Raw genomic sequence first — 17364 nt, 5'->3', positions numbered from 1 at the left:
AGACTATTACACAATGCTGTGTTAGGAAATTAAATGTATGTATTTCTGGGGATGAAGAGAATAGCACAGAATGAATGCAGACTTGTATCTGCTTTGGCCACCATTGTATTTCAGAACCTGAAACACTGAAACCTGTGGCACTTGGTGAATATGTGATGAACACAGGAAAGGATGGACGGATGGATGGATGGATGAATGGGTTGATGGGTTGATAGGTTGATGGGTTGATGGATGGATAAGAGGGTCAAAGGTGGCTTTGTAGAAAAATCAACCCATTTGTAGTTTGAGGACTATAGGGGTATACATGAGAGATGTATTTCCATGATATAGAGAAAGTAAATGGCATTAGCATGTTGAGGACACAGGGCAAGTAGGTTTGTATGATGGAGCAGAGTGTGATAAAATAACAGAATAAAATTGGGGAGTTTAAAAGAAACTGCAACATGAAAGGCTTTTTATGCATCACTAAGAAATCTGGTCTTGGTAATTTAAACACACTCAAAGGTTTTAGATAGAAAATTGATGTGATCTGATTTGTCAGGTAAGAGGACAGAGCTACAGGGAAACAAAGCATTTGAGAGTGGTGGCAAGAGAGTGGTTGAAACTAGAGGCTCTGGAATAAAGATTGATAAGAAATATACTTTTCTCCTATTAGAATTCCGTAGGGCTGGCTGGGTGGAGTGGCTCACACCTGTAATCCCAGCGCTTTGGGAGGTCAAAGCGAGTGAATCACCTGAGGTCGGGAGTTTGAGATCAGCCTGACCAACATGAGGAAACCCCGTTTCTACTAAAAATACAAAACTAGCTGGGCATGGTGCATGCGTATAATCCTAGCTACTCGGGAGGCTGAGGCAGGAGAATCGCTTTGAACCCAGGAAGTGGAGGTGGTGTGAGCCAAGATCGCGCCATTGCACTCTAGCCTGGGCAACAAGAGCAAAACTGCATCTCAAAAAAACACACAAAAAAAGTATTCTGTAGGGCCTCCAGTAACCTTGAGAAGAAGTATAGCATAATTGCTAGGACCAATCATAGTGGAGCCAGACTTCCTAGGTTTAAATCTGGGATTTATCATTTACCAGCCATGTGATCTTGGACAAGTTACTTAGCTTCTCTATACCTCAGCTTACTTACTTGAAAATGGAGATTAAAATGATAGTGCTTGCGTCATGAAATTGATCATGTTTAAGACTGAGTTAGTCTATAAAGTTCTTGGAAAAGCAGCAACAGTGTTGTTAAATTTGTTAAATAAAAGCCATGTGTAATGATTTGTAACTTTTTTGTCTAAAATTATGCTTTAATTTTCTGTTTTCTTTTCTGCAAAACCATATATGTTTTTATTTTCTGTCAGGTGAAAAGTTTGTCTCATTTTTAGCCTATGATGACGGATGTCTGATTCAAAAATGGGTTGTAAGTTGAACTAATCAATCAATAGAACTTGCAAAAATTTAGATGCTCAAGATAATATTCAGTACTTCCTCCTCACGGAGAATATAAAATGTCCACAGAGAATTTGTGAGAAAGACCTTGTAGACAGAGTTGCCAGTGTACAAAGAGCCATTCACCATTACCTAGGAGGAGGAATGGGGTAAGCTGTTTTTATCACCTCAACTTCTACAGGACCACTGAGCTTCAAATGGGACTCCTGCAACTGGGGGATTTTAATAACTTGAGTCTGAATCCTGCCTGAGAATTGCAGAAAGGAGAAGGCAAACCAACCAGCTACCCCAGCAGTGGAAGTAGCACTCATAGGTAGGAACTGAACAACGAGACCACTTGGACACAGGAAGGGGAACAGCACACACCGGGGCCTGTTGTGTGATTAGGGGACAGGGGAGGGATAGCATTAGGAGATATATCTAATGTAAATGACGAGTTAATGGGTGCAGCACACCAACATGGCACATGTATACATATGTAACAAAGCTGCACGTTGTGCACCTGTACCCCGGAACATAAAGTATAATAAAAAAAATAAAAGAAAGAAAGAAAGAAAAAGAAATAGGGTTCCTATGTTGATAAAAAAAAATGCATCAGGGCAAAGGAATGATGACTCCTTCTCATGATTAGAATCAGGGAGAAAGGGTCACGGGGAGGTATGCTGAGGAATTGTCCTGTAAAGAGGGAAGTTCAGGGTTCCTAGGGACTATGAAAGCAAAGAAAATGAGGAGCCAGATAAATGTTCCTCATGTACATCAAGGGAACTGCTAATAAAAGATCTCCAGCAATGAAGAAGCAGGGATCCCACCCCTTAGAAAAAAGTGAGTTTGAACCTGCCTGACTCAGACCTAGCATGAAGACGGTTTACAAGAGCAAGAACCTTCTCATACCCCTGTATCCCCTCACTTTCAACATTCTCACTTCAGAGCTATTGGACATCAGGGTTAGTGAGATGGGTGGGGAAGAGAATCAAAGCAGGTTGTAGCTCATGTCAACCCCCTCACCTTTTCCCTCAGCCAGTAGAAATTAGAAGCATTAACTTCTGTATATGACACAATTAGTACTTTTAAGTACCAAATGAGACTATTTGGTGATTTAAAGTGATCTTAAGCCTTTGGCTTACATTCTGCAGTGTCCTGTAACCTCCCTTTTTCATGCAAGGGCAGGAGAATTTCTAGCTCACTGAGCAGCCTAAGAGACAAGTGAGAGAAGGAAACACATTTTTTTCTGTGACTCGCATTCTACAAATTATGCTTGACCAGGGTACGGTTATGAGTTTTTGATTTTTGTCTTCTGTTTTATTCATTTGCACATTTCACACCAGACAAACCAACTCACTCTAGACACCACTCAGGAATTATATTTCCAGACCTTTTTTCTCCCAACTGACATGAAAGTGCTTGTCACATTCAGGACTTCTAACAAACACCCCATTATTCTAATGATGCCAACAAATGCTTTGATCACTTGTTCTTAACCTGCCATCTTAGATAGATTTCAGAGAGTCTTTGAATCCCTGAAATTGTCCCCCAAATTACAGATGAATGCACATATGAACATTTTTTTTTCTTGTGACAGCATTTATAGATTTGCTAGATTCTCAAAACAAGAACAGAAGAAAACAAAAAGTAAAGAAAATATCTTCATTTTTAAAACCATTCTCTTACAGCTGAGATAAATGAGATATATGCATGTCCAGGTTTGTACAAAATTGTGAAAGAGGTGAGGTATCATTCTGTGAACTTACTATTGCTAAGGGCTCTTTACTATTTTCTGTCCTCCTACCTCATGACCCTCCCGTAATAGAAAACATTAGTATCATGCATATATTCCTTACACTAATGAGTTACCTCTCTCCAGAAGTTAAGTTTAAGCCTTAGGGTATGTGCTCATAAATCAATTTCAGATGTAGTAAACAGAAAGTGGGAAATTTTCTTCATTGTTAGTGGCGATTTCTTAACCCTTGAAACTGCATTATGTAGTCTTCACCTAAGGCAAACTCTAGAACATTTATGTTTTCAGGTATTATTATAAATATGCATATATTACGCTTTAAACGTATTTATGCCCTTACTCATTTCCTCAAAAGTCATACATGGTGCTTACCACAGAGTTGCTGAGTAAATGTCTGATTTCCAGGACACTGGTTGGTTTGCAGAAATTAAATCTGATGAATGCCGGTTGTTTTCTGATTTCTACTACTGACAGGATTCTCCAGGTTCTCCCTCTCTCTTTCCCCTTTTGGGTTGTTTAGAAAATTCCATTCATTTGCTTCTTCCTTTACCCCTGTTCTAGGATTTTAACTGTTATTCAGAATTGGAGCTGTTATTCTTTGTGGCCTTTGATTGTGAGTCAGAACATTAATAATAGTTCTCAAGGTACTTGAAGTGCCATTCTATTTCTGACTATTTCCCCACCCGCCCCAACAGGAAAATAATAGAAGTAACCTCCCTTTGTTTAAAAGATAGTCGCTAAATCGATTAGCTCCAATTTGTAATTTTAAACAAACGCCAACCAATATTCATTGATAATGGAGGGGGAGAGTTTCTAGTATGAACTGAATCAAAAATTTCAGTGGTTATTTACAGATTTCCAGATGCTTTTCTGACTATGTCCAAGTCACAGAGTGTTCTATGACAGTGGTAAGACAGCCCACTTTCCAGCCGTGCAGAGTTCCTCTTCGTACGGAGAAAGCCATCTCTTCTGCTCCAGTAAAGATTCCTCTCAAATCCACAAATAGACATCTCACACTGACAATGTGTGAGGAAAATGAAGAAAAAAAAAATACATAAAGCGAAAGTAGGGTGAAAAGTTGATCTTGAAGCGTACTCAAATTGTGAGTCCTCAGCTGAAATTGATTTGCAGAAAGTGTCTTCTGATCTGTTAACATTATTTTTTTTTTTTTAAAAAAAAAGATAATTTGAGTAACTGCAGTAACTACTTCTTTTACAACTAACTGGGAATGGAATTGATGAGACTGATTTGGAGAACACAGACTGAGTGACCAGAAGTGGTAAAATTAAGCCCTTCAAGCTGACTCAATGTTTGGTGCATTTAAGAAGTGCAGCTACTGAGATACGTGGTTGTACGAGGCTCCACGGATGTGGTAAGGCTATATGATGATTCCTGAGCCTCCTGCCTTCTTGGTTGGCATATTACTTATCACCTGGCTCTTGGGGTCAGAACTTAACATAAACCTTGGCTCCTCCTTCCCAGGCCTCTTGGCTGATGTTCTTTTCTACAACATTTACTTTTCATTGTATAAATTGAAGGCATACAACATGATATTTGATATACATATCCATGGTGAAATGAAGTAAGCAAATGAACATGTCCATCACTTTCCACATGTACCATTTTTTGCATTAGAGCACCTAAAATCTACTCTTAGCAAATTTTTAATATACAACGTAATATTAACTAGTCCTTCTGCTGTACATTAAACCTCTAAACTTATTCATCCTGTACAACTTAACCTCTTTGACCATCTTCTTTGCTATCTATAACTGAGAAAATAATATCTACTTTATAATATTGTTTCACTATCAATTTAGAAAAGCACATAGAAAAGTACCTAATAGGTAAACAATGGGTATTAGTTATTGTACTATAAATGTCTTTTAATAGCTTTGTCACTTAGTTATTCACAGACCTCCTCACATGATAACATGTCAAGATTTGTCCTCGTTTTTAAGATACCTATTATTTTCTATTTAAATAAACCTATCCCGTGTTCTATTAAATATGCATACCTAGAATGCTGCTATGACACTAAGACCAGTACCATCTTGTTGTAACCACTGTGTCTTTTTACTATGTCTTAATACCAGATAATGCAAGTAATATTTATTCTCTCATGCATTCACATAGCCAAAAACTGTTGCACACTTGCTGTTGATTGCAATTGGTTTTCAGACTGAGGCAGGAGAATAGGGTCTGGAGACAGAAAGCCTAAGGTCAACCTGCTGCGGACTTCTTAGATTTAGACTGAAAGGAAAACTCCACCTCTCCATCCCCAAGTGACAAGGGACCAGAGACCCCTCCCTCTACAAAACTCCTCCTACCCTGTGTCAGAAACAGGAAATGCCTCTAATTCGTTTGCCAGCCAAGCCTTCACTTCAGCCTCTGATTGGTTGCAGGCCAATCCTTCATTCAGATAGTGTGTAACCAATAGGTAGTCTCTAAAGGGTACCTCAGGGTGTTAACAAATTCTTTTAGTTCAACAAAAACCCTGAAGAACATTGCAATCAGGGCTCTTGAGCCGCTTGCTCCGGCCTGCTCCCCCTCTGTGGAGTGTACTTTCACTTCAATAAATCTGTGCTTTCATTGCTTCTGCTTTGTTCTTTTGTTGTTTTGTTTGTGCATTTTGTTCAATTCTTTGTTCAACATACCACGAACATGGACAACTCTCAGTCAAGACTTTCCATCTGGTAACAGTATTTCAAATGTATTCAAAGAAGAGAAAAAAAGTTTATGATTGCTTTACCAATTTATTTTCCCACTGGAAATTTTAAAACAATTTACAATTGTATACAATAGGAATTACCTCAAAATTGTGAATTTCTATTAGGAATATTGACATCTTTACACTATTGCTCAGAAGCATTCTGTATCTCTCCAATCTACATATACTTTCCAATTCATTGCCATAAAGTTATCCAGAAAGAATAAAGTATACACTTCACTCTTTTCACTCTTCTCCACATTTCTAGTTATATTCATTTTCTTATCTTAAAATTTTGTAATTGTGTTTAGTTTAGGTTGGTGTTCTGGTTACGCTTTCCAGCAGTTTGTCTATTTTCATGGCTTTCCAATACATGCTTTTTAATGTTTATTCTAACATATTACCCTTTTCTAATTATTTTGCTCATTAGTGAGTATCTAGTCAAGGATTGCGTATATATTAATATATATTAATATTTTCTTCAGTTAGAAACAAATTTTAAAAGTTTATTATGAAGAAAATATATCAGGATTAAGTTTCTAGATATTCCAAACATGTGCTGTTTTAAAGAAGTGCTTAAAACAAAATGGCTCAGAAGTTTAAAATAAAAGGAAAAAGGAAGGTATATTTAAAAAGGTAACAGTATAGAATTTGATGCCAAATGCACTTAATAGGCCAAACAGAATAATTATATGTTCACAACAGCATATATAGTAAAATAAATGTAAACTTGGGTGCAACAAATAGCATGGCATTAAAATATATGGAAAAACTGAAAGAAAGAAATGAACAAAACACAAGACCCAGGCAAGATATTTAAATAGAGTACTTTCAGTGTGTAAGAGATTATAGAGAAAGAAAAGTATTTATCCAAAGATACCCTACTTTAAATCACAAAAGAACCTCAAGAAATTCTACAAGTACATTTTTTCATGCTATGCTCTAACCACTGTACCTAGAAATCAACATCAAATGTGTAATTTTAAAACATACCTGAAGATTTAGAAACTCCTTCTACAAACTAGTGAGTAAAAAAGGAAATTAAAATAATTACAAAGTATTTAGAAAATAATAATGTAGTTTATATGAAAACATAAAGTATATAGAAAAACTCATGAGGTAAATTCTTACCCTTAAGGATTTTATAAAGGTAGAAAGAGGTATAATAAATTAAATATGCCTTTGTGCTGAACTAGGCAATCTTCAAAACGTCTGCCATGCTCATACCCTTTTGTGAGGTTGACTACCTGCCCACAGTAGTGCTCACTGAGTTTTAGACAATCTAAAGACAGACATGGCCACTGGAAAAATCAGTGAGCAGTGCTCACAGTAGTGCCCTACTGCCCACACAGTGAGGCTCTGTACCATATATCCTGCTTTCACACATGGCCAATTAAATGGACCAGGAGTCAGCTTGTCATCTAAGACCTAACTCATTCTAAGGGTGGACAGTGACCAACAGGAATATAATGTGAAAAGATGAACAGGGCCAATGAAAATCTTTAGATAGCTAAGCATCCCAAGATGCAAAACACTTCTGCTGTTCTGGCCACTGGTTGAAGTGGTCTCTGAATGCATTAAGAAAGAGAAAAGCTGATGGTCCTATTGATGTAGGATTTTTGCTCCTTAGTTCAGCTAAAACCGGGTTCCAGTCTGATGACCAGAAAAAATTAGGCACGGGAACACATTGAAGGGTGAAGGAGAATGGATTTATTAAGCATAAAAGAAAGCTCTCAGCAAAGAAAGAGGGGGTCCTACTACAGGCTCCCACCTCACAGATTGAATACCAGGACACTGCTCATGAGCTGAAGCCAGGATCCTCCCCCTACATAAGGCACTAATTCCTGGTGGCTCCATCCCATTCCCCCAGTGCCTGTGGGCCTCCAGGCAGTTGCAGGCATGCCCAGAGGAGACTGTGCAGGCTCCCTCTTCTGCACAAAAACATCTGGCATAAATACTTACAGGGCAGGTTGGAGATTCTCCGGGGACCCTTCCTTATCTGCCTAGGCATTTGTCTGCCTCTTGCCGCCATCACTATGTGTTGAGAGATGAGTGAAATTAGAAACACAGGTTCTCCTGGTGCTGTCCTGCTCAGAAACATTGATCCTAAGCAGTTATATGATAGCCGTTTTCAACTCAGTGTTTCTATCAGTCACCATTTCTAATAAGTAGCAGAAAATTATGAGATGCGAAAGTCCTTTCCTATCTCAATAGTGAAAACGCATATATTTCCTGTTCAGAGAGTAAAACACATGCCATGTTATCTAAGAATCTTAATATACGCCTCCCAAAGATATGGTATTAATGCAAGTTCTGGCCCATGGAATGAAAAAGGCTTCACAGAGGGCCTTCCCCTATCCTTAACTTGAAGTGCCATTGCTGGTTTCTGCCTGTATCAGTTTTCAATAGTACTTAGTGGAAGTCTGGAAAAAAGCATAGCAAGCTACTCCACTGAAATATACTTAGTTATTATTCTTTTTATTTCATTTCTTATTTATACAAATGCACATAATACGAAAGGAATAAAATCAAAACTTGATGACAAAAGTAATAGATGCACAAAATATAAACAAAACAAGGGGAGATGAATAGTAGAAAATGTGTACTGTGCAGTTCTGTACAGTTGCTAAAGAGATGCTGAAGGTTTACATTTGTTTCACCAAACAAAGCGGGAAACAAAATCAGTGTTAAAACGTGTAATGTTTTCAAGCTATAAACTTTTTTATTTGGGAGAATCTATGTTTTGCCTTATATCGACACATTTCCTTATAATGACATGTGAGAAAACACTTTCAGGTAAACTCCCCCTAGCTACAAGAGAAACACTGTATAGTATCAATGAATGGCAGGTTGAAAGAGCCTTGAGTCAACATAATGAGAATTTTATTCTTTAGCTTCCTTCGGTTTACATTAATGGCACAACCGAAAGAGCGGTTCAATAGAAACGAGTCTAAAAGGGAAGAAAAAAATAACACATTTTAACATCTCTGAAAGGTCATTTATGTTGACAAGATTTCAGTTTCTCAAGTTTAAATTGGGAATTAGTATTGTATCAATTCACTTCAGTGGGAGTAATCACTTGAGCACATAATGGGTAGTTAATTGACTTATGGAACCAAACTGCAGGTGGGGTCTGTCTTTCTCCATAGTTTATCTCAGTCTCTCTCTGCATGTAGATTTTATTCTCTGAAAGAGGCCTATGCCACCCTGTTGGGGACATGACTGTCAATAGCTCTAAAATTACTTCATATCCACTTACTGACCTGCCCACCATGCACACATTTGATATTACAAAATAAAATTCCAATGAAGGATTTTGACTGGCTTGGGTCACATGACCAATCCCTAACAATTGCTAAACCATGACCAATCCTTAACAATTGCTAAGCCAGAGAGTGTGGGTCATTAAAAAATATTGGATCCTGTGAGCCAGAGATGGAAAAAGAAATCAATTCTCCGATAGAAAGGATGGGATTAGCAAAGACAGACATGGCCACTGGAAAAATCAGTGTAAGCTCTATAGCCAATTTAATTGTTGCCTAATAATGATACCCATTTCACAAGTTATGAGAATTAAATCTAGGAATGTGCTGTGTAAATAGTAAAATGATATATAAAAGGCCAACCACTGTTTCTTTCAATATGACTACTATTCCTGAATTTTAAAAAAAGCAAACACAAAACAAAAAACTCAGAAAATTTCAGAGAAGTTTTTTTTTGTTCAGGAAGAAACACAGCTGCTTTTTCTACAATCCCTTGTGACTCTACAGCAAATTACCAGCTGTTAAAAGTCTGAAAATCAAGAACCTCCAGGAATATACTCTGGCCCACCAGGAAGATGATTACTCAGCAGCAGCTCTACTCCTAGACCAGACCCACTGTCTCACTTGCAGTCCTCCCTAAAGTTATTAATGGTGTGAAAGTAATACCAATGACACCACATGGTTAGACTCTTACTAACAAAATATTTGTGTGTGTATGAGTTAGTATCTTTTGTTAATTAAATCTGTCTTTGAATATAGTTTCCTAAGAATTTTAGGAAGAGACTGGGTTATTATCCTCCCATTTCCATGTAGCAATTTTCTCAAGGGTGCTGTGAAAGAGGAAATATGCCAGTAAAAGTAATTTTCTAAACAATGCTCTGAGGACATCAAGGCAAGGGCGTACTTAACAAAACTATGTCGTGCCCTGTAATGTAAAGCCAAAATTTTGGCCTATTTAAAGATAGTTTAATTAAAAAAAAAAAAAACAAAAACCAAAAACAAAAAAAACCCAAGAGCTACAGTCTTACAGAGTGCAGAAAAACACATTGAAATGTCCCTGTCTCCCTTTTGCCAACAAGAAAGAGCTCCAGCCTGACGGAACAATTATATTTGAAAACAGACTATTTTTAAATTGGAGCTTTCATCTTAGTTTATCTAATGATGAAAAGTGGTATGCACAAGTAACCACAATTTGTATGCAGAAGATAAAGTCTTTTTGTAAATTACACCTATAAAATATTCTAGTTCCTTCAAATTTTTTGTTTATCTTTTGGAGCAAATCAATTTCCAAGACCAGACTTGCATTTAAGCAAATACAATTAGCATATACACAGTTGACCTTGAACAACATGGGTTTAAACTGCTCTGGTCCATTTATTTATATGCAGATTTTTCAATAAAAGCGAAGTAACTTAGGAACAGAAAACCAAACGTCATATGTCCTCACTTATAAGTGGGAGCTAAGTTATGATGACGCAAAGGCATAAGAATGATATAATGGGGAAGGTTGGGAGTGGGGGTGAGATATAAAAGTCTACATATTGGGTATAGTGTACACTGCTCAGGTGACAGGTACACTACAATCTCAGAAATCACCACTAAAGAACTTATCCATGTAACCAAAAACCTGTACCCCCAAAACTATCACAATTTTTAAAAATGCCGGGCATGGTGGCTTACGCCTGTAATCCCAGCACTTTGGGAGGCCAAGCCAGGTGGATCACCTGAGGTCAGGAGTTCAAGACCAGCCTGACCAACATGGTGAAGCCCTATCTCTACTAAACACACAAAACTTAGCTGGGTGTGGTGGCGCATGCCTGTAATCCCAGCTACTTGGGAGGCTGAGGCAGGAGAATTGCTTGAACCTGGGAGGGGATGGTTGCAGTAAGCTGAGATCATTCCATTGTGCTCCAGCCAATGCGCTGCAGCCTGGGCAACAAGGGGAGACTCTGTCTCACACATTTAAAAAAATATTTTTTTAATTAAAAAAAAATTACAGGGACTATGCCTGCCTCTCCTGCTTCCCTTTCTACCTCCCCGATCTCTTTTGTTTTTAGCATTCTTGAAACAAACAGCAAGATCAACCTCTCCTCTTCCTTCACATCCACAGCCTACTCAACTTGAAGACAGATAATGAAGACCTTTATGGTGATCCACGTGGTCCACTTCCACCGGATGAACAGTACATATATGTTCTCTTCCTTATGATTTTTAATAACATTTTCTTTTCTCTACCTTATTATAAGAATACCATATACAGTACATATACAAAATATGTGTTCATTGTCTGTTTATGTTATCAGTAAGGCTTCTGATTGACAGTAGGCCACTAGTGGTTAAGTTTTGGGGGAGTGAAAAATTAGCTGTGGATTTTTTACTGCATGACACCCCTGGGTCACTGTGTTGTTCAAGAGTCAACTGTGCCATTTATATGACAGTAGGAGAGACTCCCACCCTGGAGTGACTTGAAAGCAAAAGCCGTTGCCAGATTTAGGAGAAAAGTATCTATTTCACTTGTCCTTTAGTTTTCAATGATTAATGGAATTTTTATGGAAAAGAAGAAGGAGAACATTTTCAGTTGAGGAAATTCCATGTGTAATGGCACAGAAACTTGAAAAGGCATATTAACACCAGGAATTCAGATGAAGATAGTAATTCTAATAGTTCTTCATTGATAAAATGATGCCCAGGAATGACCCCTTAAGATGCCCAGCATGCCACAGCCCTCATCATGGGTTGTTCTGGGAGCAATGGTTGTAAACTGGTACCAAAACAGAGCAATTAGTAACCCTTGTGGAAATAGTGCCTGCTGAAGATCTAGCATAATTGGAGCCAACTTATGCTTTTCTGTGAGGACCAGCAAAGTTCAAGACTGCACCTCATGTTCATCAAACTGGACAACTTCCTCTTGCCTACTGATAAATGTGCCATAACCTACATGCTCACTATCTTAGTCTATTTTCTGTTGCTTATAGCAGGAGACTTAAAACAGGGTAACTTATTAAGAAAGGAATTTGTTTTTTACAGTGTGGAGGCTGAGAAGTCCAAGATCAAGGGATCACACCTGGCAAGAGCTTTCTTGCTGGTGGGGACCTTCTGAAGAGTTCTGAGGCAGTGCAGGGTATCACATGGTGAGGAAGCTTAGCATGCTAATGGGCTCATCTCAGATCTCTCTTCTTATAAAGCTACCAACTCCACTCTCTACATAACCTATTGGTCTGTTAATCCATGAATGGGATTAATGCATTCATAAGGGCAGAGCCCTCATGATCCAGTTACCTCTTAAAGGCCCTACCTCTCAATATTGCCACATTGGGGATTACATTTTAACATGAATTTTGGAGGAGAAAAACTTTCAAACCATAGCACTCACAAAATCACATTCATTGGAATGAAGAAAGTTCTGAATTTCCAGCCAAAAGTGTTAACAGTTGTATCTTTAAAGATTAAACTTCAAAGTTACTGGGTATTTTTTTTTCCTTTTGTAGTTAGCACTATGAAACAGAAATGTTTTCTGAGTTAAGGGTACTGTATGTAACTTCATCCCATTAGTCATTTTAGCACCTTGCTCATCTGATGTTGGCATAGGATTCTACTCTTCTTCCTCTTCCTCCTTCATCTGCTCCAGAATTTCAGCCAATAACCAAAGCACACTTTGGTTCTTGGCAACTCTAAGGCCCAGATGCTGAATAATTTTCAACAGTTAACTCATTACTAATTTTATTCTAATATCAACACTTTTGAAGAAGTCTATAGCGAGACTTATTCATAGGATGATGTTTCACTAAATTTAAATACTTGCACCAGAAGTAACAATGTAAAGAATTTTCATCACCTGATTATGTATATATAGTAAAATTCCAACCCAGTCACTTTATTGCAAATACGTGATTCTTTCTGAAGCATGTTATGCTTTGCTTCTTTGAGGAAATAAAATACTCTTTTTCTAGTACTAAAACTTCTTCAGAAGAACAACAAAAAGGCAATCATGTTTTTGAGGTTTGTTTCCTCAATTGTTTATTTTCCTAACAGGGCTTATGATGTTACCTTGAACAATTAAAATGTTCTATACATCCATAATACCTTCACTTAAAGGACTATGAATTACAAAAAAAATCATGCCCTGACAACAACCTCCAGAGGCAGAGGCAGAGTTGTATAAATAAACACAAAGGCAAGCTGAAGTAAAGAGAATTAGACTACACATTAGATTGGACGACTCTTTTCATAATTATTGGAATTAAGATCTTTTGCCTAATAACCAGGATGACAAATATCCTGGTAACTGCTGGTAATTCATTGCAGCTTCTTTCCCTTTGGTTTCTGGATGCGCCTCAGAACCTTCTGCAGCACAGCTCCCTGGGCACCTGGGCAGCCCCAGCAAGCTACTGAAGCTGTGCAGTAACTGAAACCTATTTGCTATTCCTGCCCTGCAGTGTTCACATACAGAAGGAAGGATAATGCCAGTTGTTTCAGTTCTTCAGACAGTTGGCTGTGATCAAGCACCAGATGACATGTTTATTGATTAACTCTTATCCATAATGTTTATTTTTAACTGATTTGAGGGATCTGAAAACAGTTCAATTGTTGTAACTGTCAGATACGACATAAGTAATTTATGCCTCTGTGACTAAAATCAAAATAGGCTCAAGTACTTTCTTCTTCTGTTTTGACTTAAAACATTTAGTAACTTTGATGATTTCAATTGTGAGTCTTAGGGATCTCTTTCTAGTTACTCCTTTCTCTTTTTATCATGGTCAACGTCCCAGAAATAATAATGTGTTTTAAACAGGTCACTGGATGAATTCTACAAGTACATGATTATGTATTGGGTTAGTTCCCTTAGTTGCATGGTACATCAGAGTAGATTCTGCCTCCCTCTTCCATGCTTAGCTCAGTTTATCAAAATCAGTATCTTTAATGATAGGTCTGTGAGTGAATAACTCCATATAGCTATCACTTTAAAATCTTGGACTGCAGTATTATGAATCAGGGCAGAGTCTTGTGGACCAGAGTACTTGAATCTGAATTGAGTCTCTGCTACTTAACAGCTGCATAAGGTTGGGCAAGTCACCTAACCTTTCTGTGTTAAATGGGGATAATAATAGTACTTATCTTGTGGGTTGTTCTGAGAATAACCTGTGATAATAGGTATAACAGGCTTCAAAGTGCCTGGCACACAGAAAGCACTAGATGAGGACTAGCTATCATTAGTCTGCACCTAGAAGCTGCCTGTTTAAGTACAGCTATTTCACTAGGAAAACACTGATCCTAAGGAAGAGCTGAACACAATAAGAATGTGAGAACTGATTAGAACAAGTCCACCCTACTTCCAAAACAATAAAATAACCTATATAGTGATGGTGAGTTGAAACATAGCCATTGTTTGAAAAAAAAAATGCACATCTATGTTCATATTTGATGAAGATTGAATTTGACATTAATATTTGGGAACATTTATCTTCATAGGAATTTATTGTAAACAATTTTAGCTTTTAAATCTGGTGGTAAAAATGTTGATATTTTCCTCATTTTAGAATGCATCATCTGGCATGTATGGAAATTATTATATATTAGCTTCACCTTTGTATATGTTCCATTAGGTCATGATTCTTTCAATGTAATAGATATTCATCACATTTTTGCAAGTAAATTGTTTTCCATTTAGCTTTTCAGTAAACTGAACAGTTTGTTATGGAAATTTGAGTCTGAATTTCTGATTTATGTAGCCTAGCCTCTTTTGAACACAAATTCATCTATAGTAGAAAGGAAAAAGATTTTTTTTAAAAAAAGAACATCAAGCTAGCAGGTGAAGTAATGCTATCTTTTTGAAATAAACATAACCTACAACTAAAACAAGCATTAACATTACAATACCTGAATAAAGACATATATGCCATCCAGTCAACATTTATGAAAACTGGTTCACTACACAACTAGTTATAATTCTGTGGGAGAAGTAGTGACCCTGTTTGATTTTCAAAATAGCCCTTGACCTAAATTCACTTTTTTAAACCACACGGTTTGAAAATGGGGCATTGTGAACAAAAAGAGTTAGCATTATAACTGCTTTCTGAAGGAAAAATAAACCACCAAAATAGTGGTATTTTTTCCATGTGAACCAATTCTTTAAAATCTAAGGTGTTTCTTGAATACCACATTTACCAGTTCAAATGAACTCCATTTATTTTGAGAAATGTCAAACTTAAAACACACAAACACATTTTTTTTTTGTTCTGGCCATCTAAGATATAAATAGATGGATAGATAATTTAAAAACAGGCTATAATACTATAATATGGGAATTAAATTTAGTTTGTGTTATTTGACTTCTTCTAGACACAAAGTATTTATGCATAATTAGAAATATTTACATTGTCCTAATTATCATGCAATTTGGCTTCATGAATCTTCTGAGAGACTATTGGAAGAAAATTAAAAATCTGGGGTTTTAGATTCAAGATACTTTTTAAGTAATAGGAAATTAATATTCATCTATATTTATTAGTCATCAATATGATTATTCTATAATTTCTCTGAATTAAAAATCTTTAAAAGCAGATGATCTTTATCAGAAATAGAGGTAGTTATTAGTTATACAATTTATTAGTTATGCAAAAATACATGTATTTCCATTAAACAGAAATACATTTTATAAAAATGTATTTTTTGATTTGTGGGATTATACCTAATGGTTTAATCTAATTTGGGACTTTTCCAGTAACACGTTAAAGGAAATTTCGGTTCATTCATTTGACAGACACTATTAAGGTTATTATTTTCAAGTTTGAGGTAGGAAAACAGTCTAGGAGGATAACAAATTATTTTCAAAATAAAAGTGCCTCATTAAGTAAGTATAAGAAAAGAATTAAATACAAAGTAGATTTTTACAAACATCTGTGTAAAGAAAAACACCAAATACAGGGAATTCTGACAAACCAAAAAGTCAAATCATTGATAAACTGCTGTTAGAATGTTCATACTTAAAATTAAGTTTCAAAGGTTTTGCATTTATTCCAATTTGGGTACAATAAGGTGATTCTTTCACTGCAGTCTTAAAGTGAATTAACTGACAAATTCCTGGTCAAAGCCAAGTGTCTTTGTCCTTATTCTTCAAAACCTAGAGTTAATTGGGTGCCCTTTTCCCTGCAAACCTATCCTAAACCAGAATATTTACATGGAAGCCAACTTCTTCCAATTTGACTTCCTCTTGAGTCCTGTCAAATCACACTGTTGCTAAGATGCAACTATTTTTGTTATATCATCATCGACAAATTGTCTTCTTTCCTACCTTGCCCAATCTTTTTAGATTGTATTAAGTCAGACCATTAAACATTTAAAATATCAAAAGATCTGCCCACGCTAGCTCACTACTCCTGGCTTGGATTTATTGGGTCGTAATAGAAATAATATCTGCAAAAACACTGCTACATTCCAAGAATTCAAGAAAATTCTCCAGGTCCTCCTCTCTTTCTCTTCAAAAGCCCCCAGTGTTACATGATAATCCTTGTTTCTCTACTTACTTGATTCTCTGTTCACCTTTACATCCTTCTGTCGCTACTCTCCCTCATTCCTGCTTCTATAGGTACCTCGTATTAACAATTTCTGAGTTTGGGGGATAGAGGGAGAATGGGCAATGGAAATCAAATTGTTTCCTGACCTTCATCATAGTGAACTTGGAAGTCAGCTTTCTTGGTATTGCTGAATCAACGAATGCTTCCGAGGGGCTTTCTGGCTTCACATATTTCTGCTGTATTTTTCTCCTCTCCCATCGTGCAGGCTTTCTAGGGCTGCCTCAAGAAGGTACTACAAAGAAAATGGCTTTTTTTTTTTTTTTTTTTTTTGAGACCAAGTTGCATTCTTGTTGCCCAGGCTGGAGTGCAGAGGCGTGATTTTGGCTCACTGTAACCTCCACCTCCTAGGTTCAAGCAATTTTCCGCCTCAGCCTCCCAAGTAGCTAGGATAACAGATGCCCATCACCATGCCTAGCTAATTTTTTGTATTTTTAGTAGACATGACTTTTCACCATGTTGGCCAGACTAGTCTCGAACTCCTGACCTCAGGTGATCCACCCACCTCGGCCTCCCCAAGTGGTGAGATTACAGGCATGAGCCACTGCATCTGGCCAAAGGTGGCTTAAGTCACCATAAATTTATTCTGTCTTAGTTCTACAGGCCAGAACTCTGAGATCAAGTTGCCGGCAGGGCCAGGCTCCCATCG

At 37.1% G+C, this 17364-nt stretch overlaps 1 long non-coding RNA gene across 1 annotated transcript in view; it reads right to left on the bottom strand.

The window, feature by feature from the left end:
* The window catches only part of LOC105481737 (uncharacterized), a 98755-nt gene extending 94974 nt beyond the window's left edge, over window positions 1–3781 (bottom strand). The window contains exon 1 of the long non-coding RNA XR_987153.2: window positions 3544–3781. This is a non-coding gene — a long non-coding RNA (uncharacterized lncRNA). The remainder of the gene's footprint in view (window positions 1–3543) is intronic.
* Between the last annotated feature and the right edge of the window lie 13583 nt (window positions 3782–17364).

The sequence above is a fragment of the Macaca nemestrina genome, chromosome 16 (assembly GCF_043159975.1).
Source record: "Macaca nemestrina isolate mMacNem1 chromosome 16, mMacNem.hap1, whole genome shotgun sequence".
NCBI lineage: Eukaryota > Metazoa > Chordata > Mammalia > Primates > Cercopithecidae > Macaca > Macaca nemestrina.
The sequence above is the reverse complement of the archived record's forward strand: the minus strand, read 5'-3'. Positions and strand labels throughout refer to the sequence as shown.